Source organism: Amphiura filiformis, chromosome 13 (assembly GCF_039555335.1).
Source record: "Amphiura filiformis chromosome 13, Afil_fr2py, whole genome shotgun sequence".
Classification (NCBI taxonomy): domain Eukaryota; kingdom Metazoa; phylum Echinodermata; class Ophiuroidea; order Amphilepidida; family Amphiuridae; genus Amphiura; species Amphiura filiformis.
In genome coordinates this window covers 8,237,924-8,258,618 of record NC_092640.1, presented here as the reverse complement: position 1 = coordinate 8,258,618, position 20,695 = coordinate 8,237,924, and the positions used below count along the sequence as shown (strand labels likewise).

At 36.7% G+C, this 20,695-nt stretch overlaps 1 long non-coding RNA gene across 1 annotated transcript; it reads right to left on the bottom strand.

Annotated features, from left to right (window-relative positions):
• Positions 1-8,864: 8,864 nt before the first annotated feature.
• Positions 8,865-19,571, bottom strand: LOC140167953 (uncharacterized). The gene is made up of 5 exons (XR_011861105.1): positions 19,279-19,571; positions 15,684-15,893; positions 12,863-12,999; positions 10,028-10,137; positions 8,865-8,967 (listed from the first exon to the last, which is right to left on the bottom strand). It is a non-coding gene; the product is annotated as an uncharacterized lncRNA (long non-coding RNA).
• Between the last annotated feature and the right edge of the window lie 1,124 nt (positions 19,572-20,695).

Genomic DNA, 20,695 nt, shown 5'->3' with positions numbered 1-20,695 from the left:
ACGAATAACACACTCGCACAGTCGACAAGGTCATACTTCTCAATGCACTGCACACAGGTACATGTACGGGACCAGTACAGGAACTGAATGCTGATCGATGTGGCTTATAAGCCAATTTTGTGAGACGACCCCTTAATTGGACCTATACTCATACGTAAATTGCTATACTTCGTAATATATGCCTCGCTATTCATGAACGAAATATCGAGTCATGTGATAGCTGTAAGCCTGTAACAGAGGTTTAATGAGGGCGTTTTTGCAAGAAGCGACTGAATATAAACAAAAATCATTCGTAGAACTTACAACTTCAGATTTTTATTCAAATCTTAAACATGACTTTATACTTTTCCTACAGGGAAGTTTTCTCCTCATCCACACTGTAAAATGTTTAAAAGGCAAGCAAGCGTAACCTACAAAGATATATACGCAAATTGATAAACACAAAATACATTTTTGACACACAATTAGACTGTGCAACCATTTTGCACCTTTTCATGCCCGACTTGATCAGAATGAGATTTTCTGGTTGTGCAGATTTTTTTTTAATAAAAAAAATCAGACATCCAATTGATTGAATTTAGTTTCAATGACAGCAAAACACTATTATCTAACTACCTGTGTCAAAAAAATCGAGAAAATCGGTATATTTTTTAATTTGAAGCATTTCTGGGAAGTAAAATACATGTTACAAAAAAATGAAGTAATAATGCATTGTAATGAACAGCTTCATTTTTTTGAGATACTAGCGCCCAGAAAATAAAAGGGAGTAATTTCTTTGATTTCCTTGATGAAAGATAGCCTATTTTTGTTTTGCACTTGTATTCTACCCAAACAGATTTTTCAAACAAGGGTTAAATATATTTTGTATGGTTTTTTCTGCAAATATGAGCAACAAACTACTGTTTTTGGTCTAAATGGCAATTAGGCCTGTAGGCCTACAGTAGGCCTATGCCCAAACATTAAAATATGGTGAGGTAATATCATGATATGTGCTGGATCGATGCAGTGGCATAGCCAGGATGTTTTCGGAGGGGGGGGGGGGCAAGAGGGGTTAGACAAAGCAACTCAGGGGGGTTGACAAAAATGGTCAAAATGACCGAAAATGTACAAAAAGGGTTTGAAAATCCAAAATATCAAGGCGGTCAAGATCCTGCGGGTGGGGTGGGCTGGGTGGGGTCGTTCGAGACTTACCATAATGCCGGATGACTCTTCAATTTTTCAACTGAGGGGCCGGGCTGTGCAATAATTTGAGCCCGGGGTAAAATGGGGGGGGGGGATATTTGGCCAACCAGGGGGGAGAGCAATTTTCGGCAAGCCGAGGGGGGGGGGGGTGGCACACATTCATGGGACGCTTGCGTGGGTATTAAATAAAAAGCTCTACTGAAAAAGGCTTAGTAAAGAAACGCTTAAATATGCAAATTTACCTGTTCGCTGCTCTCGCAAAATTGGGCGAATCCCAAAGCAGCGCCAAGGGGGGGGGGGGGGGGGGACAGGCCAAGATGGGAGTGGGCAAGCAATATTTTGGCGGACTGTGAGGGCAGGCAATCAATATTTGGCGGGCCCTTTGGAAATATTAGCCTACCCCCCGGCTTATACTGGTACTTGCACAGCCCCTGATTTGGGGAGTACCCCCCAATTGGCAGGTCCAAAAATGTACAGATAAAAAAAATGAGCCGCGTGTGTCTTATATAGGCCTACATGATGGGCTTCCACTGCCCCCCCATAGACCCCTATCATACGGCTTTGCCCCTGGACCCCACCAAAGGGCCTTGAGCAGACCTTTTGACCCCAATCCTCCCCAAGTTCAGCTGCTAAATGCAAGTTTCCCACAGAAGCTTGCATGTTTTTGATGAGTATAGTTTTTTTTTCTCAAGACCACGAAGTTCAACAAAATGTTTCATTGAACAATAATATTGCTCATTAACTCGTTAGGGGTGGTGCAATAATTATGTACCCCGGGGTGATGAATTATAGGGAAGGGGCAAAGATTTTTTGGCAGGCTAAAAGGGGGGGGGGGCAAGCATTTTTTGGCAGGTTGAAAGGGTGGGGGCAAACGATTTTTAGCACATATATTTTGGGCACCGTTTTTATATAATACGCCCTAAAAAGGTGTAGGAAAACGTTAGGAACACGTTCAAATAATAAATATTATGTAAAATTTCCTGCTCGCTGCGCTCGCATTATAAATTATGATACGACAATTTCAGGTTTTAAATTCGGGTTCCCCAATATCTTGCATGTGTAAGGAAGGGGGGGGGGGGGCAAGCGATTTTTTGCAGACCATTAATTTTGAGAATTCACCACCCGGGGTACACATAATTATTGCACCACCCTTAACATTAAGGGTAGGCCTATGTTAAAGATGGGTAAAAGATTACTTTTTCTGGAACTAGAATTCTTCCTTCCTTGCATATCCTCCACCGTATATAATTCACCACCCCAGGGGACATGGGTCGGGACAGGGGTAGTCAACTTAAACCCACCACTTATTGAAACAGACACCATTTAATTACTATTCCTTTCAGAAAGTATATTACAGAACATAGTCCCCAAAAGTCAAGTTGTGCGGGAACTGTGCCTAATTTGAATAAATCCAAAATGGCCGCTTATATGCAGGGGTGAAAATCCAAAATTGGTCAAATCTTGTTTTAAAACCATTTGCTCTCATCACCAGGATTCAGAAAAAGTATAGTTTGACCAGTCTCCGATTACACTGAGTTATAGGCAAAAAGGTCAAATTATATGGTCCACAATCGTTTACAATGGAAATGTGCTCCAATTTTAATCCAACTGATGGTCTCAAATTGTTCCTTTGGCAAAGATAAATCAAGATGAGAAAGAAAAGTTGCATTGTTTGACGGTTTTTTACACAATAATAACATCACAAAATAGGTCAATGTCAACATAGCTGAATGGAATTCAATCTTCTTTGCCATGTTACCAAGGTAAAAAACCACCTGAGGTATGGCAAACTATATGAAAACATTTTTATCAAAATCGGTGCATTTTTTCAATTTGTGTCCCCCCTGTGGAATCCAAATTTTGACATTTGACCTTTCCCCCACTTAAGAAAAGTACATCGGAGATAAGTCAAGCTATAATTTTTCTGAATCCTTTAACAAATTGGTATGGGTTTCGACAACATTGGCTTTATGCAAATTAGGCACTGTTCCACTACTTGAACTTTTGGGGACTTTAGTACTAATGTTCTTTAATATACTTTTTTGAAATGAATGATGATGGTTTCCGTTGCAATTAGTGGCGGGCGAAGTCCTAGCCATAGGTCAAACGTGCACGTGGAGGAACTCTGTAACTTCTTGGGACCAGAGGAATAATTTGATATGGTTTTGACTGAAACCGAAGCTTGTTATTTTCTTTTACCATTGTATTACCCATAAAACATGCGGCCATTGTGAATTTCACTTTATCGGGTCAAGACGCCAAAATTGAGTGTGATAAACACTTTGTATGAAATCAGCACCCTCAAGTCACACCATAACTTTCTTACTTATCCACTTTGAACATGAAATGTTTTCTACAATCTGGACCCGTCTACTCCGAAATATTTAAGAAATTATTACAATCACTGCGATCAAGAAATCAACAGACAATCAGTCCAGCAACTTCGGTCAGAGTTCATTTTTTGCTGGCAAAAGTGCCTGATTTAATCAAGAACATAAACAGAAATACACGACTTTTAGTCAATCATTCAACATATTTTTATCTCAAGTCTTAAGTGCACTAGTGCACAATGAAAACCCATGCCTTATAATTTCTTAACATGTTACTTAATAATTGCAAAATCTGGACTCATTACACTCAAGAAATAATATTTTGTTACTTGACAATTAGTTTTGAGATGCAAAAAGTGATACGTTTATCACTTTTTTTTTAGTTTTTGCCATTTTTGGCTTTTTTTTTTTAAACCATGTTTTTTTCCACCTGTGGCAAAAACCTACAGACCCTGCTTCGGCTGCATGTATAATGTACATCACTAACCAAAAATCACAAGGGGTTAAACTCAAATCAATCAATATTCACACAACAAATCAACAATCAGTTAGCCAATCAATCAAACAATTTTAATCGACAAAGCAATTAATAATTCATTCAATAAATCAAGTAATCATCATTCAGTCAATCCAATCAGCCACATGTGTATCAATCATCACAGATTGCGAGAATATTTACAAATTGAATTGAATGAATGATACAATGTAGTATAGGCCTATAATAATGTAGACCCATATGTAACCAATTGCATAATATATCAATATCATATATTTAATGGATGAAAAAAAGTACAATAATTATATTTGAAAGAGAAATAAAAAAAAAATTCAAATCGAATATTGTAAACTAGATAAACCCATCCAAAAAAGAAAGTATCCAGTTTGAGTTTGGTCCATAATTCAAAGATGGGGTCTTAAATCAGGACCTACCAAAAGTATGTTACAGATAAATTTATTCCATACAGTTTGATACCTAATTTGTCCAAATCGATGCAGAATAGATGACACAATGACCTTTTGAGCTGCTTCTCAAGATTCTTCATAAAGGTACACCATAACAAAGACGGACTAAGACTGTTTGACTTCACATCGTGTGTTTTATTGAATACAGATACTCTTGTACTCTTTGCTCAATGTTTTATCCTTCAAGTCAATATCTGGTATGTCCTCCTGCTGCATCAATGACTGCCAGACATCTGCGGCACACACCCTCAGTGAAACAAAATGAATATTGAGCAGCAAGATCAAATCAATAGCAATTATTGCAACTTTTAACATTGATGTGATTGCATTCAAATGGCCATTTTGTCATCAATAATGAATCCATTTGGGCGAATGAGGTATCAAACTGTACGGAATAAATTCATCTATAACATACTTTTGGTCGGTCTTGATTTAACACCCCTTCTTTGACTTATGGACCAAAATTAAACTGGATACCTTCTTTTTGTGATGGGTTTATCCAGAGAAGATGTAATAAAGTTATTGCATCTTCTCTGGTTTATCATACCATGTGATGAACTGAGATATAAATACATTTAAATATAAGTATAAACTACATTAATTCCAATAAATAAAAATCGAGGTCTACATAATATTTTAAGCAATTTATATACAATTCAAAGGTGTCCATAATAATCATAATTTATTACTAATAAGAACCTAAAAAAAGAAAAGTTTATAGTTTACAATACCAAGTTTGATATAATATTGGATGGCTGAGCATGATACCATAACATATCGGACGAGTCATAAAAATATCGGACGAGCCAACGGCGAGTTCGATATTTGTATTACGAATCCGATATGTTATGGTATCATGTGAAATAAGCCATCCAATATTATCATTATTAGGTTTTCTTAACTCCTAATAACCCTGAAAACATAATAATGAAGTTGATTGGTTATTGCATTTAAGCTGCAGAGTGGATAATGGAAATAAGCAAATAAATAATCATAAATATGCAAATAACATGACACAAAACTATACAGCACATCAGGCCACCATATCCAATCCCCATACCAAGTTTGAAGTTGATCAGTTATGGTGTTGCAGAGTGGATTAAGGGATCTCGAATGAGCGTTTTGAGCGCTTCGACAGTATTTTTTGTGGGACATGAGAGCACATCAGACATATCAAATTGCATTCTGAATACAAAGAATGTCTTTCTGATATCAAATAATTTTCATTTTTTGAAATTCACGATATAATACAAATTTTATGAAAAATTATTAAAATTGGATATTTTATACATTTTTGATATATAATAGTCCTCGAAGTAAATTTTATAAATCTAATGACATTATTCTTAAAATGTATGTAGCTGGGAGGAAAAGCAGACGATCAATTGAAAATTTTGACCTTTCATATTGAAGATATGGATTTTTTTCCCAAAAAGACCTAATTTTTTTTTGTGTTTTGGGAAAAAATTCCATATCTTCAATACGAAAGGTCAAAATTGTCAATTGATCGTCGGCTTTTCATCCTACTTACATACATTTTTAGTATAAATCATCAGATTTTTAAAGTTTACTTCGAGTACTGTTAAATATCAAAAATATCAATTCTTAATCATTTGCCATAAAATGTGTATTCCATTGCAAATTTCAAAAAATCAAAATTATTTGATATCAGAAGGACATTCTTCATATTCACAATGCAATTCGATATGTCTGATGTGCTCTGTCCCTAATAAATACTGTCCAAACGTTCATACCCCACCCCTTAATGAATTTGCTTCCCCCCAGCCAAACCACATGAGAGCCAAACAACCAACCAATCAGGCAGGCAACCAATTGAGCGATAATTATGGTCATTTTCACAGTTAGGGGTGTAACGTTTGATCTTTCGGGTTGAAATTTTAAACCCCTTATGTATGCTTCTGTTTGCTGAAATCATGCATAAAAGTAGTTTAAATTCCAGCAAAATAATGTTTCAAAGCTTAACCTTTAGATTAATAGTTTTTAAAAAAAAGAAGACATTTCCATAACATTTGTAATAATTGGAACATTTTAACATCGATTGTCATCGATTATGGACATTTCCCAACCTTAAAATTCCTACACTAATTTGAATATCTAACTTCATCATGTTCATGTAGAAATTGTTAGAATTGGCAATTCTATAGCATTTTGTGTTTCGGAAGCTTCAATTAACACCACATGTGCTCATAAAAGTAAAAATATTTGGCATTTGACATGAAAAAATTGGTTATAAATAACATTACAGTATAAAGCCAAAGAATTAAATACCAGTTATGTACACCCCTGTATATCCTAAACCTGAACAAAGCTAAAGGGTCGCATGTCATGAATTGGTCATCTTTTGTGTAACATAATGTTTTATGATAAAAATATCACCAATTTTGATTCACTTCAACACAACTTTTAATGAATACATTTTAGACCATTAAAAGCATACATTTCTGGAAAGCTTATATTACAAGGATGCCAAATCAACAAAGTATAATATTATAATACAGGGTGGGTAAGAAATATACAGGGTGGAACATCAACAAAATTAGCATCTTTCGTGTCATGGTAAACCCCATATTTTCTTTTTTCTGAAAGCTATGTAGCTCAAAATAAATATGGATTCAGAAAGACATTGCATGGGCCCTTCCAACAAATTAGGCAGAAAGAGTTTGGTATCCCTTGCGTTAAACATACAGGGTGGTCAAAAATTGCAAAATAATTGTACAATTTGTATGACATTATCAATCAAAACTTTTTTTCCTCCATGTCTGGCACTAAAACTAATAGCATAATTATTATTGAATTCCTCATCAAATTTCCTTAAAAATATGTGTAATTTTGAATAAGCAGGGTGACTCGGGCAAGAGATAGGCCATTTAGAAATGTCAGAGCATTACGTGCACACTTTGTACAGTAACATATAGAGAAAACTGTCTTAATTAGCATTTAATTAGGCAATTAATTAGTGACATCTTTTGTTACAGTTGATCTACTATGAGGTAGATCTACAATCCAGGATGATATATGTGCAATTTGTGGTCCATGCTAGTTGTACTTTTTAAGATACAAAGGTTTGAAGTTGGTCATATTTTCACAATTTTGTGTACAACCCTATGGGGCTCACCCGCCTGCTCACCCGCCCCCAGCTCCTCCATTGACACATCTTACATATTGAAGTATAAATCTCAAAGTAGTTGTCCAATTGACTTGGGGTTTTTGCATTTGACAAAGAACATAATTATCTAAAAAATGACACCAAACTTTCTAAAATAGGTATCATACTTTTAGAATAAACTAAACTTGAAGTGGGAAGAAAGCATTTTCATGTTACAGCTCCTCCATTTTTGGGTGACCTATTTGTGACATGCGACCAAAGACAAATACGTCAAATTAAAACAAGCAGCCAATACCTGTACCCTTTAGCTTTTATTTAAGACCTATTTGTTGAAATTGGTTGAGGATTAAAGAAGCAGTGATCTAAAATCTATGAAAGAAACAAAATCAAAAGTTCCACATTTGTGCTCTAATAATATAATCAAGGAATGCACAACGCTAGTTTTAACATGCTAATCAATGGAAGCACGGCGCTAGTTCTCTTGTTCGAGAACGATTTGTATACAAATCAATAGAGCATGCAATGGAGCAACCTGCAACTTTTTAATTTGAATCTTCCTTGGGTTTTTGGATTGTTGTGTCAGCATTTCTTGAATGATTTCAAAGAATGAAATCTTAAAATTTGAGCTAAAAGATGCAGCTATTGGCTGCTAGTACCAATTATGACATATCTGTCTTTGTTTAGGATATACAGGGGGTGAACATAACTCATACTTTAATTCTTTTGCTTACTGTGTTATGCTACTACATGTAAGTATTGAATTTCAGTTGTGACAAAAAGAAATTATCACAGCAAGTAATGATATAATGCTCTTTTGTTTGGAGACTTCAGTCACTGGCTGTTAATATTGTAGAACTAGTTTTTTGAAAAGAACACTGCTGGTATCATTAAAGATGTTATTTTCTTATATTTATTGAATCAATACATGTACTTCTATGTGGCAAATATTGTAGATTTATCACACTTCTATTTTTTTCATCCATTTGTTAAGTATGGTGTTAACATACATGTGAAGCCGCCAAAAAGCTTTCTTGGGTATCAGTTTATTTTTCAAACATTAACCATAGTATCAACTTGTTTATGACATTCTGCACATATCAAACACCTGCAATGCAGATTAATCTTGTTGTTTTGGGAACTTCATTGTGTTTCGGAGACTTGTATTAACGAAAAATTTGTATTGGGTCCCATTTTCAAATGGCAATGATTATATCCACTATTTTTTAGACAGATGATCATCTAGGGGGGCGGGCTTATTCTTGGGTGGTTACGGTATTACTGCTGGTGCATCTTGTTGTGTTGTTGATGTTGCTGGAGCATCTGTTGTTACTCCATCAGGTGATATTGCTGGTGTGTCATCCGAGTCTGAAAAAAGACGGGTAGAAACAATAAAGGTTTAAATGAACAGCATGATTTCAAAGTGTTTGGGTCTAGTAAAATAAAATTGGGCATAATCACAGGGCTATGAAAATTCAAATTTTCCTCAATTTTGGTAGAAGAGCCACAGCTTTTGGACTTTTACTCAAGGTGAATTGATGAACTGGAGGTAATATCCCGAACTTGCATTCTTCTCTTCCGTGGGGATTTTGGTACCAGTCTTCCTGTTTCCATTGAGACCAAATTGAAGCAGCATCAGGGGCGTAGCCAGCTTTCTTAGTTGAGGAGGGTAATATTTGAGTGGAAAGACAAAACAAAATTCCCGGTTGCATCATTTTGACATGGTCAAAATAGTGTTTGAATATCTCATTGAAATAGACAGTAAATTGATGAACTTTGCATTCTGGGTATTAGAACATTAATGTCAATTACTGTGTATTTCAATGCGATCTCCAAACAGTCATTTTTCCATGAAGATGGCTTGACACCACTAAGATTTCTGGTATAGATGAACATCATGCACGTATTTTGAATTTGTATGAGTTTGGATTATTTCCCACAAGGTCAAATGGGATCACGAACGGGGGTCTTTTGGTTTTTTTTGGCTGAGGAGCCATCTTTGAGCCCCTATGAAATTTTTATTAAGCCAATGAGTGGTCTACTGTCTACCCTGCTGCTATAGGGGGTCACATCTGAACCTATATTGCCTACTAAAGGCAAAATATATGATCTCTGACATCTAGTATAAAGAGGAGGGGGGTCAAAAATGGCAATTTATCATGTGCGTCAGCACGAACATGCATTTTTAGATGTCTACATCAGCAAATGGGGGTGAGATACATTTTTGTTTAGTCCAGAGTCTGGTTATGTGGGTCAAAGACACCCTAGATTCCAATTTGTAGCCCTGTAGCTTACCCCTAGGGGAAGATATGGATGTCTAAACTCGGAAGAAAACTAATGTCATACTCGCGCGCAAAAAGGGGGCAGGTCCGACCCAATTTTCAATAGGCCGGTTCTAGGAAATAACAAGGATCGAGTAGAGACCTACCGTTTGAAATGTGTTAATTTGGCACATATGTTGTGTTGTTGATGTTGCTGGTGCATCTGTTGTTACTCCTGCATATGCATTAGGTGCTATTGCTGGTATGTCATCCGAGTCTGAAAAAGGGGGATTAAAGGTTTAAATGAACAGCATGATTTCAAAGTGTTTGGGTCTAGTAAAATAATAGTAAATTATTATAAGGCTATGAAAATTCAAATTTTCCTCAATTTTGGTAGAAGAGCCACAGCTTTTGGAGTTTTACTCAAGGTGAATTGATGAACTGGAGGTAATATCCCGAACTTGCATTCTTCTCTTCCGTGGGGATCTTCTCTTCCATGGGGGGTCTGCTTGAGAGCCTTAAAATGCATGGGAGTCTTGACCACTATCACATGATACCAGTACCACCTTTATGTCAGTGCCCCTCCCACATAATTTTTGCCCTAATTCTGCCCGTTTTTTGTGTAAAATAGGGGTGAGAAATGCTGAAAATGTTCTTGAAACTGCACAAAATAGTTTTTTTTTTAAACTTTAGGAACGATCATGCATTACACCTTTGAATAGGCAGTGACAACACTGGGTCGAAAAAGCCCTTTTACCCATTGTTAAGCATGTCAATTCATGGAAAATTAAAACTCTTTTGAAAATTAAGCTTGGAAATTAAATTAAGGTTACACGAAAAAACGTATAAAAAACGTATAAAAGAAGTATAAAGTTGTTCTCTAAAACCGCGTTTTCTCAGCAATCAAATATCGCAGTGAGTCAAATGTTGGTGCGTGGATGTATCTTTACATTATTTTTGTGTGTTTATACAAATTTTTAGAATCCGTTTGAAAATCCTTCGTTTAAATCATTTTTACGCACCATGTTCACAAGATAAAAAAAAAGTTCCATGCAGTTTTTTTTAAATGTTCGCTCCGTATAAAACCACGCAGAGTGATTGTTTTCTCCTTTTTGTATTGTACTACAAAACGACCAAAAAAATAATGTTGCCATGGGGAAGAACCAAATACAGTACCGATTAAATTTTATTAGCCCGTTTTTGGGAACAATTTTCGAGAATCTTGTACCACAAAACACTGTTATGTTACATTATCAATATCTGGATTGCGGAACGTTAATTTTGATTTCTTACTGCCTACATTATTTCTCAAATGTCTGTCGCTTACTTTACCATTTGAATTTCACTCCAAATTTAAGCAAATTTTGCAAAAAACAAGGTTTTTCGCCATCGATACCTCCGACATTTACAGCGGTGATGAGCTTGTTTATCATAAGAGCCTGTTATGCACTATTCAATAATAGTCAGTTTGAGATCATTCAATTTCATATGTCCCCCAGTGGCTCAATCGGTTAGCGCGCTGGACTGATCACGTTCGACTATATCATACTATAGTTTTTGAGCTGGAAAACTTTGGTACGTGTTCGAGTCCCTGTGTGGTCCATTCCATTTATTTTATTTTATTTTGCTCTCATTTTTTTCTTTTTTCTTGTTCGTTTTTTTCTTTCTGACTGCAGCGATTGATTGTTTTTGCCCGTTTTTTTTTCATTATATAATTCAGGAATTTTTAGGCTATACTATAGTCTAATAGGCGCGGCCTATGAATATATTTTTACAAATTAGATTAACAAAATATTGGCTGTTGGTTTTGTTATTGTTGTTGTAGTTATTATTGTAGGCCTATATATTGCTTAATCAGGGTATAAATAGGCCCCCTATAGAAGCATTGATTTATTTCACGACAGATACCGGTATCATCCAGGATAATTTTAAAAATTGAAAATTTAGAAAATCCAAAGGAAAATTGCCGAAAACGGCTGCTCACAATCAACCCCCATCAGCCCATATGGTCCTATCATGGTCGCCCCCTCCCTATCCCTGCATATAGGATGATGACTCACGAGCCGCGGTTTGTCCGTGGTCCTAGTTCAGATTGATACACTATTGTATAGGCCTACGCGTGAGTTTATTCTTTTCTGCATGGCTGTTTCCATTATTAACTTACGCCCCTCTGGAATCGAGCCTTGAAAATCCACTGTATTTAACCTTAAGCTTGGAAATTAAATAAGCCCTTTTGTAAAAATATAAACCCTTGGCGGGAAGTATTTTGTAAGTATACTTGGGTTTAAGAACTGTTCATCTTATTTCCTCGTCAAGATGCATCCATTGCTTAAAATAATTAGGACATAATTACGTATTATCCTTAAGGTGGTACTACACCCCTGGCCAATTTTTTGCCTATTTTTGCATTTTTCATAGCGTGTTGGTGACAAGTAAGATATGTATATTAGGGTAAGGACTACAACTACTGCACTGGGAATTCAGCAACTCAAGGCAAGTAGTTATTGATTTATTGATCAAATATTGGTTTTCCCTCATTTTTGACTATAACTCCACAACTATTGTCTGTGCTGAAATAAAATTTCCAGTGCAGTAGTTGTAGTCCTTGCCCCTATAATATACATATCTTACTTGTCCCCAATGCTCTATAATTTTTGAGAAAATGCAAAAATAGGCACAAAATTAGGCAGGGTGTAGTATCCCCTAAACGTAGTCAAGTCAAAATCTGGCAAACTTCACTGACATTTGCCTGTTGAACCCTTTGATGTTTTCTTCTCATATAAAACATGTTTTATTTTGTTTGAATTCCCAATGCATGTCAGGGAGCTCAAATAGGAACAAAATATTTATCTCTTCATAAGAGATTTGTGAATCTTAAAAACATACCAATGTGCCACCAGATCAAGACACAGCATTTATTGCCCATCATGACACAAGATCAGAGCATCTCTGCCAATTAGAAGAATGATCTATTGATCTTGTTACTGCAGTTTAATACTTACCCTGGTCTAGTGTGCTTCTTCGCCTTTGCCAGAGGAATATTAACTTTGAAGTCCTCTTCTGTGAATATGCTGCCTTCTCACAGCTACGGCATTTCTAGCATGAGCTTGCAGGTTTTTTTAACTTTCCCTTTAAATCTCTGTGGAAGGAAGGAAATATTTAATGATAAAATAAATTTCAATTATAAATAATCACAGAAACATTTTGATGCATATTACAAACTCTTCATAAACAAATATGTGATTTTCATTTCACAATGCTTCTTCCACAAAATTTGCATAACAGGTGATAATACAATATTGCTTTTTAAAACTTGCCTTCCCATTACGTTAGTGCACATTATTGCATCTGGACACATTTTTATACATTCGGATGGATTGTCAATATCTCTTCATGAGAGATTTGTGTATCTCGCTATTATTCTCGCATCCACGGTGGTACACATGGATGCAATATATTTTTAACTCATCTATCAATTACATGCCTGGTGTCAGTGTGGGTTTATGTGACTGCATCATATTCTGGTTTCAGTCAGATTCCCAATGTGTCATTGGGATGAAGAGGCTAACCATGTGGCATACAGTTCAAGTAATTTTTGACTAACTGTTCTTACAAGCTAAAAGTTACTGTACTTGTTTTGCCTCTAATTTTTTACAAAAATAGTACAATTCTGTAATTATTATTATTCCTATAAATGGAAGCAATTTTAATAAACAAAATTAAACTAAAGATTTTGTGTTTTTGTGTATTTGTGGCAGCTATTATTATTAGCACATGTTTTGGATCAACAATACATTAATTTGTAACAATTTAAGTGGAAGTATAAAGAGTTGCTAATATTTTCACCACTATGTTGGACGCATGATTTTTTTACTGGACACAATATTTTATGCATTTGCCACACATTGTATGCATCGTGGGTCTGCTTAACAGGATGCCTGAATTTCTTGTAAATTATGTTAGAATAGATATATTACAATTTGAAATGACTTTTTACTCTAGGTGGGTAAATGTGGGTAGGGTTTAAACTCTTTCCCTAGAGAAGTCTTTTTCAGAGGGCTGGGTTTTCAGAATTCTATTGAGTCCCACCAACAAAGCTCGTGAGGATGGCACTCAATAAAGCTATCTATTTTCCACAGTACAGTACAGTGGCACCGATAGGGAGGGGTGCAAATTAGGTAGACTGTGCCTCTATCAGACAGGACCAGCTAGAATTGGTCTAAAAGCAATATTGTGATAAATTGGATTAATCATATACCTGACCTAATTAATATTCTGTATCACCCTTTTTGCTGAACCATGAAATGGTATCAGCCTATGCCCTATATTAGTGTATGTTACTTATTTGCTTACTTACGGTACTTACTTCCCAACCATTTGGTCTGAAATGGACATATCTTTAAATGCCACGAAGGTATGAACCCCCAAGTGGTGTCAAATGAAAGAGAAAGAAGTAAAGAATATGATAAAAATATTTTCCCACCCGGGGGTGGCATTCATAATAAGCCCTATGTCAATATTCATATTTTGGGTCCTTTTCATATCTCGAAATGCCAAGAAAATTGCTAGAACAGAGCTATCGTAGGCATGGTGACCTACATTTACAGTAGACATGGGACAACATGACATTTTCCTCAGAAATTTAAAAGTAAATATTATTAAAGCAGAATCTTAACCACGGTATGTGGTTTGGGGAAGATAGCTGCATGACAGTGGATGTTGATCTCACATAAGATTTTTGCTGCACCATGAAATGGTATCAGCCTATAGTATGTTACTAGGTTACTAGCTAACTAATCTTTTGGTCTGAAATGGACATATCTTTAAATGCCATTAAGGTATGAACCCCCAAATGATGTCAAATGAAAGAGGACGGGGTAAAGAATATAATAAAAATATTTCCTAATGTCAGAGGTCATTTTGAAATTTATATGCAATGATCCTTATGACATTTTAAACATGTTTAAAATATTTTGATACATTTAAGGTCATTAAGGGGTCGTAAAGGGGCCAAAGGTCAAGTTTTCAAAAATGCTCTTATTGAGCTGATATTTAAATGCAACGATCTTTATGATATTCTAAACATGTTTAAAATATTTTAAAATTCATTTAAGGTCATTAAAGGAGTATTTCGTGATCCTAGCATCCTCTATTTATGTCATTTTTCATTAGATATCCACGAAAAAAAACCTATTCCCAAAATTTCAGTTGATTCCGATTTTGCGTTCGCGAGTTATGCATGATTATGTGTATTACACTGCTCCATAGACAATGCGTTGTAATTTCGTTCTGGTGCATCAGAACGAAATTCAAATTTTACGATATCTTTGCTAAACGAATTAATCTGCAAGAAATATTTTGTACATAAACATTATGTAGCCAGAGGTTTCCAGTGATATAAAAATCTCTCAACTTTTTTGAGAAAAGTGGGGGATGAGGCTGTGGATCACGAAATGTCCCTTTAATGGGTCAATAAAGGGGTCAAAGGTCAAGTTTTCAAAATGGTCCATTTGAGCTGAAATTTAAATGCAATGATCCTTATGACATTCTAAACATGTTTGAAATATTTTAAAATGCATTCAAGGTCATTAAGGGGTCATAAAGGGGTGATATATGTACCACAATATACTTCCAAAGCCCCATGGTTCAGCTATTGTGCGGTAACCATTCTAGTTTATACATGTAACAAATATTGGGTTACAACTTACAAGAATTAATGCATTGACACTCGAAAACCAAACACAAACAGGCCCTGCTTTTAATATTGATAACTTTCTTGTGAAAAACTTTTTAATATGGAAAGCTTTAAAGAGGTTGACTTACAAATTCCGGCCTTTGAAAATGATCATGTTTATTTATTATCTGATGCTTACAATCACATGTACAGGGCTGCAGGGTGCCTTCAAGTTCTGCCAATATTAAGATTAACCTGACCATATCTTCCATCATCTGCCAACAACATCCCTTTCATCATAAAGAAGTTGCAATGTAAGTGTCATCACCAGTTCTGTGGGTAGTCATATGCCATGTAGCCTGTGGAAAATTTATTCCAAAAACATAGTACTTTTATTTAATAGTGTAGTCTGCAGGGCAAGGTACATGTGTACATACATTGTACATTGTAACAACCAGACTGATTTTTTTTAAAGTTGGGTACATGGTCTGTTGGTTAGTTAGTAACCTTTGATCCCCTTTGATGCCAAATGATTTTCTCTCAAATAGGGAAAATACCAGTGATATTTATCTAGTCTGGGTGGCAGGCTCATGTCATGGGCCAGGGCCGTAGCAAGCTGGGCGGCCGGGGATGCCATGGCCGCCCCACTTCTTGAGAAATTTGTTATGTTTTTCTTTGTATATTTATTTCAATTTGGGCATATATTTGTAATTTGGCCGCCCCACATTTGTGATGGCTGCCCCACATTATTCAACCTTGCTACTGCCCTGTCATGGGCAGTCACATCTGTTTTTGCAAAACTCTTTGGGGTGGGGCAATGGACAAATACCAAGTACTTTCTAGAACAAGCATGTTTTTGTTCCATACTTCACGCCTGCAGACCCAACCCTTTATGCCACCAGTGGGGTAGCAAGTGGGAAGGGAGGGGGTATGAACAAAAAATGGAAGAGAAAATTGGGAAGACTGTTTCCCACCAAAATTCGCCCTGATTATGGGTGATTTTGAGTGCTTCATGCACACATTGCCCGAATAAAGCCCTTTTTTGGAAGCTCAAAGACGTACCATGTAGTGTTGCTAAAAAAAACCAGTACCAGTATGTGTATAAAAACTGTATATCGCACCGATAATACCAACATGATGCAACTGGGAATTTTGTTTTGCCTTTCCACTCAAATATTACCCTCCGGACTAAGAAAGCTGGCTACGCCCTGATGCTGCTTCAAGTTGGTCTCAATGGAAAGAGGAAGACTGACCAGTACCAAAATCATTTAAGTATCTGGTGCTCGAGTGGGTGGTAACCATCCACAGGTAAACAAAGGCTTGGTGAGAGGAGGGTTAAGACTTTAAAAACTTAAAAACTTTGAAAATAGGGCGGAAAACCTGCTATTTCTTGTCTAAGGGTGTTGAATTCAGCTACAAAAATGGGTGGTTGTATTCAACCACCCAACTTGAGTTTGCTGTGAGCAATTGCAACAATTGTTTTTATTTAGACGTCGTAAGACGTGTAGAATTTGCTCTTTCCAGTGGCATTTTCATTTTTAGCAGATTCCTTACAGATCTCGAGTTACAGCCCCTCAAACATGAGTTTACTTCTTTTTGACTCAACCTTTGCAGCTCTCTATCTGACCAGAAAAGGAAGATGAGCCACTTAGGAATTATGGAAACTTTCGGGCTTCATAACTGCTTAATTATTAGTCTAAAGAATATAAAAGTATACATTTTAGACTGGAAATGACTTGCTGAATTCAACTGTGAGGTCAATTTGGGCCAAAATGCTCATTTTGAGAAAATCCCAAAAACAGGTTTTTGGCCCAAATTTTTCGTTAACGTAACAAAAAAATTGTTTGGCCAAAAAAAATTTTGTATTAATTTTTAAAAATATCTAGGGAACGTTTTTTTATTTTTTTGAATTTTGACCAACTTTGAGAAATTTGCACCAAAAATGGTCAAAAAATGAAAAACGGTCCCTAGATATTTTCATCTAGTTTTTAAAAATTAATAAAAAAAAAATTTGGCCAAATAATTTTTTGTTACGTTTGCAGGACTAAAATTTGGGCCAAAAACCTGTTTTTGGGATTTTCTCCAAAATGAGTATTTTGGCCCAAATTAGACCTCACAGATGAATTCATCAAGTCATTTCAATTCTAAATATGTATACTTTTATATACTTTAGACCAACAATTTAGCAGTTATGAGGTCTGAAAGTTGTCATAATTCCAGGGTTCAGACCAACCTTAAGTTGGTAAAAATCACCACTGACACTCACAAGTACATATACATCGAATGTATGGAGCCAGCAGGCGGTGGATGACATGAATAGAGAGAGACAGCAAAACTGCTCAGCCGTGAATCAGGACTGAATTTCGCAGCTGCCGTGATCATGGTACGCGCCATTCAATTTGCACACTGAGTGTTCGGAGCTTAAAACCAACACGGCAAATTTAAATTGTCACAGTGACTCTCACCCAGTAATAATTAAATTTTACTGTAAAATTAATTTGAAGGTTAGTTTTGTGGGTTTCATTAGCGAACCCCAACGGTTTTAGATTCTATTATTTATTAACATAGGCCTATTTGTTTGTGATATTTTAAGGTCATGCGCCATGAATTGGGGTATAGGAAAAGGTGGGGGTGTTACATTTTTTCAGTTTCTTTAGGATGTTCTGCCTCAGATCTCAAGAATGAAGAGGGGTACTGAACTAGTTTTGGTCTATTTTGTTGCTAATTTATCTAGCTAAACTTGTGGAAAGTAAAAACTTCACGCTGTATTTACTTTTTGAGATATTGCAATTAAAATGATGCAGAGTCAGGGGTGGAGGTGCCTACGGTTGAGGTGCTTACGGTTGAGGCATGTGTTAAAGTATACATGTACATAGGTATTATTGATTTTTTGTGCCTTTTTTTTTACTGTACCGGTAACTTGGTAACCCAGCAAGGTATTGAGATGGATGAATTCATAGAACCCTGTTCATACGTACATGTTTACGTAACATTCTGCGTGCTATTATTTTCCTCCACGACTAAAAAATATTGTCATTTTAGACTTTTCCATTGCTAATTGTAAGAAAACATTTACTACATGTAGCACAGTCCACCGTGTTTGGAATGAACATCAGCATACATCATTCGCGCTTGCGTAAATAGCTCAGCAAGCATCGCCGCGTATATCCTACTCATGAGCTTTCATCAGTTCTGAAGCGACTTGTTTACGACCAGAAAGCAGGGCATAAACGTATGCGAAAGTATGCTGGAGGCTTCAAGTTCATGCCGCAGGCAAGCTGCATAAAGTATGAAACCAGCACAATGGCATGCCCTCGTCATTCTTTCCTGCCGCATGACGTTTCAACCAATAATTGTGTCTGTTTGTCAATGCACAATGACATTGTCATCGACAGTCTGCAAGACTGCAATCTGCAAGACTGCAATCTGCGTTCGCCACACCGTTCAGCGGCAAGTGATGGTAGTATGAAACCAGCATAAGATATAGGCATGATAGGGTACCTCGAGCTAAAACATGATATCATCTGAGACGAATATACCTATTCGTCTCAGATATACATCTGATTTATCTCGCCATCATGGCCATGGCGACTGAGCGGAGTCAAATTCGGCAGGCTTGTGCATGCAATGTCACGATGTCGCGACACATCCCCACATTCATGACCTAAAACTACTGTCCGTGAGTTACGAATTCAAGCGGAATACAGTATAAATGTTCAACACTCTGTACGTGTTTTATCTTACCTTAAATTTTGACGAAGTTCAAGAATTTGACCATAAACCAGCTGCAGAATCACCACCCGATATGCCTACGGTTGAGGCCACTCGCAACTTCAATCATTTGTCAACAATTAATGCTCCCGGTGCATTGAATTTAATTAATAATTCGCCCATACGAACGTTAAATAGCACCAACAAAATGCGAAAACTTGCCCATGGAAAATGCAATAAACATACCATACACCATATCATGTAAAAACTAACGAAGGAAGTGTATTATTAAAATGGTCCTAGAGCAAAATATGTTGACAAAAGCTCAAACTCACGTAAAAATCCTCTGTTGTCATGTATTATCAGGTCGTAGGGATTTCTGAATAAATTGAGTTATAACTTTCAAGTTTGGCAACACGCCGTGCTCTTCTAGTCTGGAATCGATACATAACGATATACTGGTTAGCCTGGACTAAGACTAGGCCTACTATGCTGGTACCAACATATATCGATACTGTTTGTACACCAGTAACCCTTAAGCTGGTTTCATACTTTCTGCCGCTTGCCGCTGAGCGGCATGACGCTTCATCATGCCGCTTGTACTTTTCTGCAAGCGGAGCGGCACACCGCTAAGCGGCAGCGGCATGACTCTGAAAGCTACTCTTGCCGCTCAGCACCGCTCCAAAATCGTATTTTGTTCTCATACGTCAGAGCGGCACCGCTCCGAGTTGACTTGAATTCAACTCCCAGCGGTGCTGCCGCCGCGGCAAAGCGGTGGAGTAATCGATATATCGGCTTGCCGCTGGTCACCGCTAGCGTTTTTAGTGAGATTGCGCAGTGAAGTAAAATCATCTTCAGAGCGGCAAAGCGGCAAGCGGCAGGAAAGTATAAAACCAGCATTATATATGGATGCTGCTATATTCGACGGGTGCTGTGACTTGACCCGACTAGGTCATTGTTTAGAAAAAGGCAATGGCAATGAAAAACGAGACACAAACTGCCGTAGATCACGAAATGACTCGACTTCAAGTGAAGCGAAAATTAATTTTGAAACATCCCAAGTTGAACGCGAAATTTTAGCCACAAACTGACTACCTACTGCTTACACTTTGAATTCGAAATTCTCTCACAATGCTGGCCGTGTTCATATCATGACGTCACTGTAGTTTAAAGGACAAATCTGTCTCGTTCGAAGAAACTCACTCGCTTACAGTTGGTTTTTGAGGAATGTCAATTTTAAACTGCTATATTTTCTCTAAAGAGCAGTCATTTTCATTGTCCTTGTAATATTAGTTTTCCAATAATATGCTGTTGTCCGAGCATTATGTCCTTTAAAGAAAATTTAGTGAACAAAATTTGTCAAAAAGTGATGGCAGTAGGAAATAAAATGAGCGCTAGTGTTCAAATAATTAAAACAAACAAAAAAGTTTTTAATCGAAATAATTGGCAA